We start from the raw sequence: 15,465 nt of genomic DNA on the forward strand, positions 1-15,465 counted from the left end.
AAGCAAATATCACCCTTATTTGAGATATTTAATCTTACTTCGATTTCAGTTTTTGCAGTGTAAGAACTGTCATGTGATCTTGTCAAATATTTAATCAGTGTAATTTTGCTGGGTTTTTTGGGGGGTTTTTTGTAGTTCTATGTGACTGACAGCATTACCAAACATTAGTGGTATCCTATCAAATTCTTGTGTGACAGGATGCAATTAGCCCTTTTAGGCTAATCTCACTTTACCTCTTATTTTCAAAGCCAAATTGCTAAGCAGATACACATACAGTAGGAAGGGGAGTCATTTGGCCCCATTCGTCGCAGTTTACCTGACACATGAAATGTGACAAATTGGGGGGGTGCACCATCCACTTTAGCCGCCAGATGGCAGTAGAATGTTGAATGTCTCAAAACCTGTTTTGTACGCAGTTCCGACTTTGACCACAGCATCGGATGCTACATTGAGTGGCACTTTCCATCCTTTTCAGCAGACTGCATTGCAAAATGATTAACGCGAGATCCCCCCAGGTTCAAATCCCAGTGGTGCCTCCAAAATGTAGCGCTGGAAAGGGGAAGATTCTACTTTCAAGCATGTTTTACTCAATATAGGTCATAACATCTCAGCAACAAGCTGTAATATCTTACTGAGATCATTTTGGACCAAAACCCTTAAAACAAGTAAAACACTCTAACATAAAATCTGCTTAGTGAGAAGAATTATCTTATCAGACAGAAAATAAGCAAACAACACCCTTATTTGAGATATTTAATCTTACTTAGATTTCAGTTTTTGCAGTGTAGATGGAAATAAACACACAGGTCTGACTATGAGAAGGACAAATTGCATTGACTAACACATGTGTGTACATGAGACTACAGTATTTAGGTTTTTTTTAATAACTGTACTTATAAACAAACTTGGCATTGTAATTTTCAATAAATCAGTGCAAGCACGAAAACATTTTTTTGAGAAAAACAATATCTGTTATTGAACATGAGGAGAACAAATATAACATGTAAGCATTTTCACGACAAAGATTGACCAAATATGTATAGAATTTCTGTCATGTCTGTGTGGTCATGTTTTGTTTTGGTTATATTCGGTTTGGTTTTTGGACTCTTTGTGCACTCTTGTTGGTTTTGTCATTAGTTTCACCTGTTTCACGTTTTGCACTCGCGCACCTGTTGTCAATCATGTCTGTATTATTTAAGCCCATTGTTGCCAGGAAGTCAGCCTGGCGACATTAACTCTGTTTTGCTTCTGACACCCATGCTACTTCTATACCTCCATGCTACCTTTGAAATCTATGCCATAGTTCCCTGCGTTCCAAGTAAGTTTTTGTTTATTGTTCATAGTTTTTTGCCCAAGAGCTAGTTTTTGTTTCATTAGTCAAGTTTGTTCTCCGCCTTTGTGCGCGCCTTCTGTTTGTACCCTTTTTGTTTGTATTTTGTAGTTAGTGTTAAAATAAAAGATGTCCTTACCCTCACGCCATGTCCGGTCCTAGTTCTCTTGCATCTCGGGAAAACCAACACCCCATAGTCCACATCCTGACAATTTCTGTATTTTTTGTTGTATTTATTTTAATTAATTAATGTAATTTGTTTGTTTTTTATTTTTTAATATTTTCTTTGATGCGCCTGAAAGAGTGGCAGCACATCACAGTAGCGCCTTTTTTTACTTTATTTTTGGTATTCTTCCCAACTTTTCTTGCTTTTTTTATCACTTGTCTTTACCATAAACCACTAATTATGGTTCTTGGGCGCTTTTGAATGGTTTTTTTCTTTAGATTGCTTCTATGTTAGCTACCTCTCTTTTTTTGCTGTAGCTGTTACATATACTATATTATTGTACATGGTAACTGGGATTTGTTATATATGGTATATATTATATAAATATATAGTATAATATAATATAATATAATAATTGAATATATCGGCAGACCGCCAGCGAGACGTGGCCGGCAGTCCGACAGCGAGGCAGGGCACACCGGAGCCCGCTCCAAGATGGCGGCGAGGAGGCGTGGACGGCGAGCGAGCAGCGAGGCGGGGAGCGCCGGGTTCGACGCCGCGAACCTCAGGTGCGGGAATCGCCCGTCTGGGCACAATTACGTAATCCCCTCTCAATGTGTAAAAGGGCGGCAGCCGAGAACAACGGGGCAGAAGGAGTTGGAGAGCGAACAGCAACACATGCAGCGCAGAAGAGAGCGAGAGGCAGATGCAGACGACGCGGAAGGTTGAAAAGCGTCAGAGCTGAAAAGCGACCCGACAGGACTGAAGGTTTATTGACAAATAAACAAAGTCAAAACTCTGCTCGAAGTAATGTCTGTGCTTGGTGGTCCTTGGAACCCACACGACGGCTTGAGACCGTCACAATATTATATACTGTATATATAATATGTAAATAATACATATATGTTATATTTTACATTGCTACTATGGTACATTTTTAGTCTACTTTATACCTTTTGTTTTCGCTTTCTGTGCCCTTGTGTGCATTATCCTTTCCATCCTTATCCTTTCCATCCTTTGTAACTGAGATACTGTGTGGAACAATTTCCCTTGTGGATCAATAAAGTTTGCTTAAGTCTAATCGATTTGAAATACAATTTAAAGTAGTTGTTTGAAAGCAAATATTAATGGGGGAGTTTTTTTTTATTTTACATGTATGGATATTGGGGGTGTCACGGTCCGATATCAGCAAAAAAATCGGATTTTATCGGCCAGCATGTAAAATCTCCAACATAAACAAGATGGAATGTCCTCCAATAAGTACACGTAGCTGGTCTTTTTTTCTGTTTCAGTGAAGTCATTTACGCAAAGTAAACATGGTGGACTATAGGCTACTTGGAGCTTGCAGCTACACAACAGCTAAGCGCCCAATAGCACACAAGCTAGACATACAAGGTCAATGTTTGTTTATTTATAGAGCACAAGTAAAAAAAACTAAAAAAAAACAACTCCTACTGCCCCAAAGTGCTGTACAAATTAAAACATAACTGCACTTTCTTGTCATTGGTAAGGATTTCTTTGTTTCTTGTATTGAACGAAGAGAACAAGTCAAATTCCTTGTGTGTTACATACTTGGCCAATAATAAAGAGTATTCTGATCTGATAAGTGTCCTTAATTGAACATTATTGCAGTCTAAAAACATTTGTCAATATAAACCAGTATGAAATAATCATAGTTGCATATTACTTACAGATATAAAGTACCAAGTAACAAACGGGTCCGCATCATTTAACTTACTGCGTCATGAGATGAACTTAATGAATTATTGTGGCCAATGGGTGTTGCCAAAAAAAACTATTTAAAGACAGAATAAGGCCATTTTTAGATGGTTAATAATAAATATTTGGTCATACCTACCATTGTTCTCTGTTTGACTAATTTCCGTTGATCAAACCTTTTCTGATATTCCACACTGCTTAAAAATCTATGTATTATTCCTGCTGGTGTCGGATCAGTATCAGTAAGGGCCATTTTTGAAATTGTGTCTTCATCAAGTTTACTAACTGTGTCATTATTGTTTTCTTTGTTTGGGTGAATATTTACTGGAAGACGTGATTTAATAAAATAGTTGCTGCATTTTTGTGTTTTTGTGTCATGCAAATTACACTTCCTGTCAATGAGAAAGGACACAAAGAAAAAAAGCTCCGCTTCTGCTACCGGAGTTTTTGTTAAGTCTGAAGATTTTGACCACTGATTTGACCACTGATTTGCGATCACAGCCACAGGAGAGTCACCTGGCATCTTCGATCTGATTTTGGTCAGTTGAGAGGCACTGATACGCTGAAATAAGGCGAGTGGAAGAGCCGTTAGCCTCAAGCCAAAGGCGCCTCCCGCAGTTCAAAGCGGTTACCTAGCAACCAAAAGTTACGGCGAGTTTACAGCTGTTTTAAAGTGATCCCGACGTCGCAGAGTGATATAAGTTGACAGGCTGACACCTCAAATTGATCTCTGAACGGCGCAAGGTACGAAATTGTTGAAAAAACAAGTTAAAAGTGCCGCAAGTCGCTAAAGAAGTAACTGCCCTTAAGACATAAGAGGCGCTGACGTCAGTGACTGCCGCGATGCCAAAAGTTAAAGGATTGACTGGAAAGACTGATTTGAAGCTGGGCACAGGACATGATGGGATTCAAGAAGGGATACTACAAAAAATACTCCAGGAATTTAAAGAAGAAATGATAGAAAAATTGGAAGAATTGATGGATGGATGGAAAGAGGATATGAAAGAAATGAAAGAAGAAATTAAAGAAATGAAAAAAGAGAACAACTCCAGAAATAAAGAAGCCACTGAAATGAGCAAACAAATGAAGATCCTTCCAGAAGACAACAACATGCTGAGGAACATCATAGATGAAATGGATCAGGATAAACGAATGAATGATATCATTGTGACAGGGCACCGAATTAAACCAAGATCCTATGCGAAAGCTGTGAATAATGAAGGTGAACCAGATGAAATGGATATGGTCTCAGCAGAACAGCAAGTGGTCAACTTTCTGCAATCAAAAGAAATTGAAATTGACATTAATACCATCGAAACATGCATCCCACTGAACGGAAGAAACAACAACGCCACTCCAGTCGTGCTCGTGAAACTCGTAAACAGAAAATCTAAAATGGCATTGCTGAGACAGGGAAAGAAGCTGAAGGGAACAAATGTGTACATGAATGAGCATCTCACAAAACGTAATGCTGGAATCGCCAAGAAAGCACGCGACTTGAGAAGGCAGGGAAAAATCCAGGGAACTTGGAGCGCCAACTGTAAAATCTACATCAAGCTGAATGGAAGTCCAGAAGCAAGAGTAATTGTTGTCCATGACATCAAGGACCTGGACAATTTTTTAAGTTTACACAGCTACCACAACAACGATGATAATGGACTCTGACAGAAAACAAGCACCTAAATTCAACATCGGTACTACTATGTTCCAAGGGACGACTAAACAAGAGGACCTAGATTCAGGATTGCATCCACCTACACTTATAGAGATTATTGAAACAACATCAAAGTTTGTTGAACAAGAAAATATGGAACTAAAAAATTTCTGCAACAAAGATCACAAAAACCAGGATTTGGAAAATGATATAGATCCAGATACAATTTTTTTCTCCCACATCAGTAATAGTTGTTTTTATTATACAGATGATCAATATAATAGCAACATTGAATGTGATAACAAATTGTCAATTATTCATTTTAATAGTAGAAGCTTGTATGCAAATTACAACAACATTAAGAACTTTTTGGAACACATCAACGAACCCTTCAAAGGGATTGCTGTCACAGAAACATGGATTGATGATAAAAAAAGGAATAGATTTTGATCTGGAGGGATATGAACTAAACTACATCAACAGAACCAACAAAAATGGAGGAGGAGTAGCTGTGTACGTGATGAAGAACCTGAACTACAAAGTGGTAAAAAACATGTCATTTGCCATAGATAATATCTTAGAATGTATAACCATTGAAATATGTCAGGAAAAAAGCAAAAACATATTCATCAGTTGTATATATAGATCACCTAAGTCAAGTATAGAAACATTTGAAGAATGGATCAAGGCAACTTACATGGACAATGGTCAAAGAATAATGTTCTTATGTGGTGACTTTAATATTGACTTATTGAACCCCAACAAGCAAAAGTCTATTGGTGACTTCATTGATACAATGTACAGCATCAGTTTATATCCTAAAATCACAAAGCCAAGCAGAATCACAGAACAATGTGCCCCGCTTATTGATAATATTTTTACCAATGATTTTGATAATAACACTACAAGTGGTCTACTTATAAGCGACGTTAGTGATCATCTGCCAGTTTTTACAATATATGATGGAAACTACAAGAAGAACATGGAAGACAAAAGGACATTTCGAAGACTATGCACAGAGAAGAGGATGACTGCCTTCAAAATTGAGCTACAAAAGCAAGATTGGGACAATGTGTATAATGAAAAAGAGGTTGATGAAGCATATGAACATTTCTTAAACAAGTTCATAGTACTTTATGACAAACATTGTCCATGGATACAACTCAGTAACAAGCAGAGAAAGAATAATCAACCATGGATGACAAAAGGATTAAAAAATGCTTGTAAGAAGAAGAATACACTATATAGAAAATTTATAGCACAAAGAACTATAGAGGCAGAAATTAAGTACAAAAAGTATAAAAACAAGTTAACAGACATACTACGATCATGTAGAAAATAATATTACAGTGAATTATTGGACAGGAACAAAAATAATATGAGAGCAACATGGGGCATCCTCAATAGCATTATTAAAAATGGAACTAAGAGGGACTACCCTCAATACTTCTTAGATGAAAATAAAAAAATGACAATATAAAGGAAGTAGTTGAAAGCTTCAATAATTATTTTGTAAATATTGGACCAAAATTGGAAGAAAGGATTCCAGACCCAGTTCCAATTGAGGACTATAACGATACCATAGAGCGAAATCCCAACTCCATGTTCCTCAGTAATGTGACACAGGAGGAAATAGTTACAATCGTGAAAAAATGTAAATCTAAGACTTCAACTGATTGTAACGGAATTGATATGGAAACGATAAAAAAGGTTATTGAAGAGATCTCAGGACCATTAATGTATATTAGTAAACTATCATTTCAAACAGGTACATTTCCAAACAAAATGAAAATAGCTAAAGTTGCACCAATTTATAAGACTGGAGACAAACATCAATTTACAAATTATAGACCTGTTTCTCTACTTCCACAATTTTCTAAAATCATTGAAAAACTGTTCAATAACAGATTAGAAAGTTTCATGAATAAAAATAGAATACTCGAAGAGAACCAATATGGATACAGAGCTAATGTTTCAACTTCAATGGCTTTAATTGAAATTACAGAAGAAATTACCAATGCAATAGACAGTAAAAAATGTGCGGCAGCGGTTTTTATGGATCTAACTAAAGCATTTGACACAATTAATCACAATATTTTAATCAAAAAACTAGAACGATATGGCATCAGAGGGTTAGTCTTAAACTGGATAAGAAGTTATCTAACGAACAGGAAACAATACGTGAAGCTAGGCGAACACACGTCTACAACGCTAAATATATCTTGTGGTGTACCTCAGGGATCAATACTAGGACCTAAATTATTCAATCTCTATATAAATGACATTTGTAAAGTTACAAAAGATTTAAAGTTAGTATTATTTGCGGATGATACACCAGCGTTTTGTTCAGGAGAGAACACACAGGAGATAATACAAATAATAACAGAAGAAATTAACAAATTAAAAAGATGGTTTGACAAAAACAGACTATCGTTGAATCTTAGTAAAACTAAAATAATGCTATTTGGTAACAGTAGAAGAGAAAGTCAAACACAAATACAAATAGACGGAATAGAAATTGAAAGAGTAAACGAAACCAAATTTCTAGGTATAATGATTGATGATAAATTGAACTGGAAAACTCACGTAAAAAATATACAACATAAAGTTGCAAGAACACGTCAATAATGAATAAAGCAAAACATGTTCTAGACCAAAAATCCCTTCATATTCTCTACTGCTCACTAGTGTTACCATATCTGAGCTACTGTGTAGAAATATGGGGAAATAATTACAAAAGTACACTTCATTCATTAACGGTGTTACAAAAAAGATCAGTTAGAATAATACATAATGTTGGATATAGAGAACATACAAACCCTTTATTTATTGAATCAAAAATACTGAAATTCCACGACATAGTGAATTTGCAAACAGCTAAAATTATGCACAAAGCAAACTATAACCTGCTACCCAAGAATATACAACAATTCTTCTCAAAAAAAGAGGAGAAATATAATCTTAGAGAAAAACGTAATTTAAAACATTTGTTTGCACGTACAACACTAAAGACCTTCAGTATATCAGTATGTGGAATTAAATTATGGAATGGATTAAGCAAAGCAATCAAACAATGTACGAATATGATACACTTCAAGAAACTCTTCAAACTTAAAGTGTTTACAAAGTACAAAGAAGAAGAACCATGACAAACATTCTCAATTTATTTCATCCATCCATTCATTCATTCTTAAAGTAATCTTACTTATCTCATCATATGAAATATGACTTACTTCACCAATTATTATTATTAAATTCTTACTATTATTTATTTATTTATTTTTATTGTGATTACTTATGGAGTTTATTGTGAAAAAATTGTGAACAGGAAGTGAACAAAAAGTTTTGCAACTGTTATGTAAAGAAAAGGGGTAGGATTAAATAAGCTCTGCTTCTTCCTACTCCTTTTCGAACATGTTGAAAAGAAACTGGAAATTGTGATGTATCATGTTGTATGCTTGCATGTTCGAAATAAACTCAAACTCAAACTCAAACTCAAACTCAAACTCAATTATTTCAAAGCGGAAATAATTGCTTTTTTTTGGCAATGCTTTGTGCAATTAGAATTTAGAACATTTGGGCAGAGTTGCTTTTAATTACTTTGTCCTTTTTCATCATATAAAGTATCTACATCCAGTACTTGATGCTAAATAATGTAAACAATAATGAGGTGATAAAGTTTAAATAAGACTAGAAACTATTTTGGCATTTTTAAGATTATTATAATGTTGAATTTTATACTACAGTGGCTTTCATCAGGCCAATGCTACTGCCCTGAATGGTCACTAGAGGGCGCCAGAAAAAAAGACAAAGGAAATCCCACTAGGGTTTGTTTACCAGTAAAACTTACCAAAACATCTTTAATCATTCTGCTGTGAACAAAACATGAATGTACACATTTAGGAAGGGGTTTAATATAGATTATACATATTTTTAGGAGAACACAAATTATTATGCAATCAAACTACTACTGATTTGATACAACAAAGAAAGAGTTGGTATATTTATAAAATGTGTTGTTTTTTTTACAGATTTGAAGCCTTGACCACATGCTGATAAAATCAGGGAATAAGAGTAATCCTTAATACTGAAATGAATATCCACATCAACAACATAGAGTGTATATAAATAACATTTAATGTAACCATCATATATAAACTAAGTCTTACAGTTCTACACAAAAGCAGAATTAGTTTTTAGTTAGTATTAGGCCTACTAGGAAAAATGACAGTAACCATCCATTTTCTACCGCTTGTCCCGCTCATTTTATAATAATATATGACTATTACATATACTTGTTATTTGCTATATAAGCTGTACTGTACATTGGTTATTGTAAACTACATCTAATTTTAATTCCATTTACACTTGAGACTTTGTTAAAACATGGCTGCTGCATGATTTTCATCATGTTTCATTAATCAATATTTTCTTCTGGTGTTAAGAACTTATTCTAACAGAAGTGTCATCTCCTGATTATTTCTAAAACGGTATTGAAATGTGTACTCTATTGTTTAACTGTTCGCACGATGAAAATAAATCAGTGTCCTTGTTAAAATGGGACTGCACTATTTTTGGAATTTTGCCTTTTGTTCACAATCATTATGAAAGATATGAAAATGGATGGGGTTTTTTTTTGTTAGTTTTTTTTGCATTCTAAATATTAAATAAATGCGATCAAACGTTTTCTCACAATGGAGCCTATGGGAGCCGTGCAATTGTACCTAAAAAGCCCTTAAAGAAACATCCAAACACTTCTATTAAGGTTTTATATACATAATGTATATATGTAATGTAGTAATGGCCACATTTATAATAACATTTAATATTTACGCATTCATTTCAAAAACACATCACGATGTTTGCTTTTTTTTTTCTTTATCACTCATTTCTGCTCACTGCAGACTTTATGAGAGCCAACAGACATAATAAAACAACACTTACTGTGCAAGGTCTGCTGTCATTAGGATGCCGACTACTTGGATTTTTATATATTCCCATTTTGGAGAAGAATGATTCAAAATCCTCGCAAAGGCTTTTTGTGTCGTTCTGGACATTTTCGGGTTCTAAATGGCTGTTAAAGTGTACCAACTTGTTGGAATATCTCCTCAGATTTCTACTGTCCAGGTGAGAGGAGAGGATGAACTTCCATGGAGCAGGGAAGCGAGGAAGCAGCAGAGCACTTGATGATGTAAACATAGGGACACACAGGCTTGTAATCACGGCACCTCTATAAATAGTTTGTCTGTGTTCGCGCTTACAATACAAATATCACTAATACTTGGTTAATATTCAAGTCACGAAATGTAAACGGAGTGTTGTTGACGCTTTTTGGATGGTTATTTATCGGATGTTATGGACGGAATAGTGGAGCTCCCATTGGCTCCGATGTAAGCAGACTTTTATTTACGTTTATTTAATATTTAGAATGCTTTTTTTTTTTTTTGGAATCCATCCGTCGTCATGTCTTTCATAATGATTGTGAACGGCAGGCAAAATTCCAAGAAAAGTGCAGTTCCCCTTTAAAGTTTGAGTTTATTTCAAATGTGCTTACAAATATCACTTGTACACGGTTCAACATGACCGAAAAGGAGTAAGAAAAAGCAGAGCTTATTTATTGCGACCCTTTCTACGTACAAATTACATCAGTCACCGAAAAAATTTGTTCACTTCCTTGTGTTCAGTGTACACAACCATGTACACAACCCATATGAGCTGGGGATGTATATATGTATATAGATATATCTGCATATATGGAATTGCCCGGGAGGGACAAGCAGGATAGGAAATGCATGTATGGGTGATTAAATATATGAATATAGATGTATATATAATTGAGTATGTTTTTTTAATATACTATACTACTATATACTGTATACCAGACCTGGGCATTCTGCGGCCCGCGGGCCACATCCGGCCCTTTGTACGTCCCTGTCCAGCCCGCGTGAGGCCAATCATAAATTACAAAATACATTTTAAAAAGTATCTATGTCAAGTGTGCAATACAACAGTGCTGCTTTTGTTTTGAAAAGCGTTATTTGTATTACTTCCGTGTGGACGTATGCGCGTGCGTGATTGTGAGTGAATGTGAACAGCTGCAATCACAAATTACAAAATAAAGTTGAAAAAACATCTATGTCGTGCGCGCAATACAACTGTGCTGCTTTTATTTTGAAAAGTGTTATTTATGGGCGTATGTCCGTGTGTAACCTGTGAGTGAAGGTGCACAGCGACAAGTGATGCACGGTTTACACCCGAGACGCTAAAAAGAGAAAAGTTGATGACGGATGCCGTGTTTCCAACAAGACATGGACTGCCAAGCAACGTTCCGTCTAAGGTGCGCGCCTGCGCAATTGCGCACTGCTCAAGCGTCCTCTGCGCACAGCAACTATATGCCGCGCACCAAATCAAATCCCATCTGAATTCTAAACAAAATAAACACATTTATTCTGTGTAATTTTGCAATGAAACTTTGAGTGACAGTGACAACAAGCGGCCCTAACGGTGTTCGTCAACACCGTTCAATTGAACACCGTTCAATTATTGTAACGTCTATCGAGATGCTTCGAGGCCAGGAATTATATCGATCACTTTATTGAGCAAAACTGTTTATATCCGGCCATAACCACACCAAAAACATGAGTAAAACACTTATATCTCGAAAAATTAGTAATTTTCTGCCGTACAAACCAGGCCAAAACCAACTTGTCATCTGTCACCAACACGCATACCACTAAACCACTGGTGTGTTTATGGCCACATAAAAAGTCGGACAACTCAAACACCACACAGTTACACTATGACTCCTCAGTCATACGAGTGCTTATTTTACTGTCATTTATTATTAATGTTAATTTATTTATATTAATCATGGAATGCTGTTACTGGAGAAAGTTACAGGAATGCACACTTCATCTTATGCTTACATTTCATTGTGCAACATGAGGATGTTTAAGCGGAACTAAATGTGATCTCTGAAAGGGGTACAAATGATTTCCAAAGCAATGCTTTTGGTATAAACTTAAGTTAGGTTAAATGAAATTATTATTATTATTATTATTAATTATTATTATTATTATTATTATTATTAATCTTACGGTATATATCAAAAATAATATTGAGCAAAATTTAATTTACGTTACAGTAACGCGTTACTTTGTAACGCGTTACTGTAACGCCGTTAGTTTCGGCGGTAACTAGTAATCTAACGCGTTATTTTTTTATATTCAGTAACTCAGTTACCGTTACTACATGATGCGTTACTGCGTTATTTTACGTTATTTTTTATGTAGTATCGGCTAGAAACAGATGTGCTGCGGTGTCTTTCTTCTAAATCTTCCCCTGTCACACGCCGGAGAGAAGAAAAGAGGCATGTGTCTGGGTGTGGGGAGGGGAGGCACACACGTGATCCGCGGTTTGATATATAAAACAAAACAAAAAGGTTGTTCGCATGCACGTTCAGTCCACACACAGCGTGGTCATGGCGAGCGGAGTAACGGAGGAGCTTGAACGCCCCGCGCCATTCAATCGGTGTGTTTATATGAGCAGACTCCGTTGTGCAAAACGAGGGTTTTAAACACATGCTGAACGTGCTTGAGCCACGTTACGACATCCCGTCGCGCACCCACTTCAGCGCTAAGATTGTGCCAGATCTTTATGAGCATGAGAAGAAAAAAGTTGTGTATGAACTATCCAGAGCATCATCTGTTGCGCTCACGACAGACTGGTGGACGTCCAGGGGAACTATGTGACGATAAGCGCTCACTTCATCACAGCAGACTGGCAGATGAGCAGACACGCCCCCTCTACGAGAGTCACCTTGCACAGGTACTGACACAAGCAGTGGAGGAATGGAAGATAAAGATTTCCCAGTCACACGTGATAATGCCAAAAATCAAATAGTTGCAGTGAATGAGGCAGGACTGGGACCACAGGTAGGTGCTTTGCACATGTAGTGAATATGGCATCACATCTCAGTCAATAGGATGGATCAGGAAGGAGGTTTCCTAGCATAACAGCTGCTCATGTGCTTAAGACAAAGCAAGAAATACTAAAGCTGCCTACTCATAAAGCTCATACATGATGTCCCAACGAGGTGGAACTCCACTTATGATATGTTGCAGCAGCAGGCAGCTATATACTCTGCATTGACCCACAACATCCTGAAGAAAAATGCCAAATACATCATCAACCTGTCTGATGATGATGTGAGAGTGGCAGAGGAGGTCCTCCAGGTGCTTAAACCCCTCAAACGTGTTATATCTGAAACTTCACCATCTGTGTCAAATTGTCAATGATCCTGCCACTGAAAACAAGGACTCTACAATCCATGACTCCAAGTGTGGAAGACAGCAGCATTACTCCAGATGTCAGGCTTTATTTCACTATCTATGTTTCAAGGAAGATGATGGGCCTGCACTTTCAGTTGTTTTTTATTAATGGTCATTGGTCCAAGTTTAAAGAAAGGAGAAATGCCTTTTTATGTTGCACTGTTTTTCATTAATTATGTTAAAATGCAAATAAAAATGCATGTCAAGTTGATCAACAGATTGTATTATTCTCCAGTGCAATAACAGTACTGAAATGAAGGCTAAAAGGCCATTAATGGGAGCTTTAAAAAAAAAGAAGAAAAAAAGAAGTAACTAAATAGTTACTTTTCACAGTAACGCATTACTTTTTGATGTAAGTAACTGAGTTAGTAACTGAGTTACTTTTGAAATTAAGTAACTAGTAATTGTAACTAGTTACTGGTTTTCAGTAACTAACCCAACACTGTGTATATATATATATATATATATATATATATATATATATATATATATATATATATATATATATATATATATATATATATTATTTTTATTTTTTTATTTTTTTATTTTTTTTAAATAAATTAGGTAATCCAAAGTATTTTTTAAACCAGTTATTTCAACAACAACAATTATCTTTTTTTTTTTTTTTAATTGGAGTTAAGATGATTTTTCTTTTTTATATTTAATAGACATACCGTAGTAATAAGGATGATTGTTGTACGTGTTGTTTTGTGTTGACAGGATGCTTTTCAAGAAATTCAAAAACATAAGAGGGGGTTTGGGAGGGCGGGGGTTGGGGGGGGGGTACACTTACATACATGTTTTTTTCACCCTGACCTGAATACTACTGAAGACATAGAAAAGACCAAACTGCGAGGAGGCTTAAAGGCTGGTGGCACAATAACAACTGCACAACAGCTGACCTGCTTGGAGGTCCGGTGAGAGGATGAGACGAGGGATGAAGGTCGGTGCTCACTTATTGTCACCGCTCCTTTTGTATGTCATGAGCTGCTCATGTATGCATAAAGTTTCTTTCAAAGCCCCCAGCCAGTCAATGTCTGTCAACACATAAAGGACCAAGTCCATCAAGGTCAAGGCTGATTGTAGGGGGGGTGTATCAATCTGCCCTGAGGGGGGCAGCTAAACACTCCACCTGATAACTACAATGTCAATCTGGGGTCCTCTTTGGAGAATGACCTCACTGTGTTAACATCTGTTACATAAACACAACATTCTAATCTGCTGTAAAAATCATCACGAGCAGTAACATCCTTGTCTTTCGGAAAAAATTAAAAACTGAAATGAGTCTGCCTGTTATGCAAAAGCCCCGAGTTCCTCCTCTTGACGCAGGGTTATGATCATATGAAAAGAAGGTGTCACCAGAACAATAGCTGGAGGCTAATCTCAGCGGGAGCAGAGGGCAAGCAGAGATTTTGGGGGTATGGGGGGGGGGCTTCCATACAGGGCCTCATCACAGCATGCAGAAATCCTCACAAGTTGGGGGAGGGTGAGACGGTCGCTTTGAAGAAAGATTGTTGAATTCCTGTCGCTTGTACGTTGTGATTTATTGTATTGATACTCTACCAAGGGAAGGTCTTGCGTGTGCAATTTAGTCCAAACTGTGTGCAATAGGAGATGACAGGTTCATCCCTCCCATTTCCTCACGCCTGCAGGATCACTGCTGGGCTTTCCCATTGTTCAGTCCCACATTGAGACCTCAACGCAGTGACACTCCTTTCCTTCCCTTCAAGCTGCAGTCATGGAAAAGTGTGGTGTCGAAATGGTTTCTTACTTCTAAGTAGGGTTGTCCCGATGCCAATATTTTGGTACCGGTACCAAAATGTATTTCGATACTTTTCGATACGTTTCGATACTTTTCTGAATAAAGGGGACCACAAAAAAATGGCATTATAGGCTTTATTTTAATCAATCAATCAATCAATGTTTATTTATACAGCCCTAAATCACAAGTGTCTCAAAGGGCTGCACAAGCCACAACGACATCCTCGGTTCAGGTTCCACATCAGGGCAAGGAAAAACTCAACCCAGTGGGATGACAATGAGAAACCTTGGAGAGGACCACAGATGTGGGTGACCTTCGTATTGTGAGGAACATGCACTAACCCCTTGTTCCACCGTGCTTTCCAACATATTCTGTCATTTTGTCAAAATTATGAGGGATAAACTGTAAAAATGTGTTATTAATCCACTCGTCTCATGGAAATTTACAGTGCATTCTACAGGGGCCACTTTCGGTCTGTGCGGGATTATCTGGACACTCGAA

General features: G+C 36.8%; 1 long non-coding RNA gene across 1 annotated transcript; it reads left to right on the plus strand.

Annotated features, from left to right (window-relative positions):
• Window positions 1–1,228: 1,228 nt before the first annotated feature.
• LOC133658152 (uncharacterized) lies at window positions 1,229–2,295 on the plus strand. Its single transcript, XR_009827408.1, has 2 exons — window positions 1,229–1,318; window positions 1,928–2,295. It is a non-coding gene; the product is annotated as an uncharacterized LOC133658152 (long non-coding RNA).
• Window positions 2,296–15,465: the final 13,170 nt, after the last annotated feature.

The sequence above is a fragment of the Entelurus aequoreus genome, linkage group LG01 (assembly GCF_033978785.1).
Source record: "Entelurus aequoreus isolate RoL-2023_Sb linkage group LG01, RoL_Eaeq_v1.1, whole genome shotgun sequence".
NCBI classification, from domain to species: Eukaryota; Metazoa; Chordata; class Actinopteri; order Syngnathiformes; family Syngnathidae; genus Entelurus; species Entelurus aequoreus.